Below are 2,500 nucleotides of genomic sequence, written 5' to 3'. Positions count from 1 at the left end.
TCACTCTCCTGTCTTAGAAAGAACTTTTCCCCCACCACCTCCTCTTCCGGTCTTTTCACAATGTAACCTCGTGGGCATCGGTACCATTTTCCTCTTTCTCCGTTCTTCCATTCTCCAAACTTTCCATCTTTCCGACGAAGGGCTACGCCCGAAACGTCATGCACTCTCTCTTTACTTTCCCGAGCGACCAATAACACTATCCGTTTCACGTCCTCACTTTGTTGTTTTTTTGTTATTGTTTTTGAACTTATATATATATATATATATATATATATATATATATATATATACATACATATATGTATATATCATATATACGCATATATATGTGTATACATGTGTATATATATGTATATGTATGATACACACTCACGTACACAAACACAAACACATACACAAACATACACATTTACTTGTGTATGTGTGTGTATATATATATACGTATACATGCATACACACACACACACACACACACACACACACACACACACACACACACACACACACACACATATATATATATATACATTAATCCAGAGCATACATACTAGTGTTTTTAACGTGAAATCAATTGCTTTGCTAAGTGTAAATCATTTTGCTTTTCTAAATTGCTGACGCGTTAAGCTTGTTAAAATTGAAGTGAAGAGATTGTATAAAAGACAGTTGTTTACAGTTGCCCAGTGTTCATATTTTAGGTTAATTTACACACGTGCCTTGGTTAGAATCTTAAATTTATTCAAAACAAAACAAAATACTACTTAATGCATCAGCAATTTATTAATGGAAATAGCTGCTATGAATGTGTTATTTATGCTAATCGGTTTATTCTAGTTAGTGACTATATATATAGAATGTTCCCGTTCACTCTTAAAAGCGAAAGCTCAGTTGATAATAAGATTCCAGTAGAGAGAGATTTTTTAAAAACATTTCCTAAACTGCCCCGTGTATTTAATCAAATTCACACACACACACACACACACACACACACACACACACACACACACACACACACAGTGTGTGGATTAAATTAAATATACGGTATTCTATTGTACAATATAGCGTTTTTCTTGTCTATCATTAAAACTACAATCTGAAACAAATTGGAAAATAAATGTATCATGGTCTGATATTCTGAATCACATTTAAATGATTACTTTGCATTTCGAAAATACATATTTACTTGTGCATGTAAGCACAATAATAGTTTGTAGTGGATGGGGTGATATTTAATGCTAATACGTATTGATAAGAAAAGTACGGAAACTATAGAGACATTTTATGGCGAATTGGTTTACTTAACTCATAAATAACTGTTCGAAGTTCATGGTTTAGTTAGTCACACATTTATTATTCTCATTTGCAGCGTCTCAGATATGGAAACATTTGTAAACGATCACCGTCATCAGATTGACTATCCCTATATATCACAGTTCCAGCAATGTCGCATCCAAGAGAAGGACATTCACTGATTGTCATTGACTGCATGCACCAACATACTACAAATAATATCAGGCACACTATTCTCCCACTCTCTTTCTCTCTTGCTCACACATTCTCTCACGCTTTTTCACTCTCCCTTTCTCTCTCTCTCTCTCTCTCTCTCGTCTATCTATCTATCTATCTATCTATCTATCTATCTCATTCTCTTTGTTGCCTGTCACTCACGCTGTCATTCTCCCTCACCACCTCTCTCTCACCACCTCTCTTCTCTCTTTCTCTCTCTTTCTTTCTCTCTCACTTCCCCCCCTCTCTCTCTCTTCTCTCTTTCTCTCTCTCTTTCCTATTACTCTTACAAAATTATCTGCTCATCTAATGTGAACCAAGTAGCTGCATACCCTATCCAGCCAGATACACACGAACCACTTGTAGCTCTTTAATCCTGCGTTTTATTGAATCTCATCTCACGAAATTTCCCACGAAGCACTTCGTCCATTCTTTATATTCAAAAGTGCAGTCTTTTGGAATACAGATCCTACTGCAGGTTTTCAACCAAAAGCATTGAGTCTACAGATGTTCAAGCTAAACATCAACCGCATATCATCAGTTTGGGAGGGTTCGTAAGTAGATTACCATTGGCCCGTCTCTACTAACATAAGGCTTAAACATACACAACGCATATATGCCTATATTGTTATATATAAACATACATATAAAGAGGCGCACATAAATACACGCCGACTTATATACATATTTTTATATAATTTTCCCTTCGTGACTTTTCATATTTTTTGTGGTGGTAGGGGGAGTCTATAATCATTTGTTCTGCTCGAAGATAAATTTATTATTCATTTATTTATTTCAATTGTCCACGTTTCTAATTACTTTCCATTTCTCGGTTTTCAAATTTCTATTAAAATTTATGCAACAATATCTAAGTAAAGCCTGCTGAAGATTGTTGATAAGATATAGAGGACACATATATAACTATACAACTATACATACATGCATATTAAATTGTGTAAGTATGCACAATTATCCGTATATACATATGAATTTATAT

Source organism: Octopus bimaculoides, chromosome 2, assembly GCF_001194135.2.
Source record: "Octopus bimaculoides isolate UCB-OBI-ISO-001 chromosome 2, ASM119413v2, whole genome shotgun sequence".
In the NCBI taxonomy this organism is placed as follows: domain Eukaryota; kingdom Metazoa; phylum Mollusca; class Cephalopoda; order Octopoda; family Octopodidae; genus Octopus; species Octopus bimaculoides.
This window is presented reverse-complemented; position numbering follows the sequence as displayed.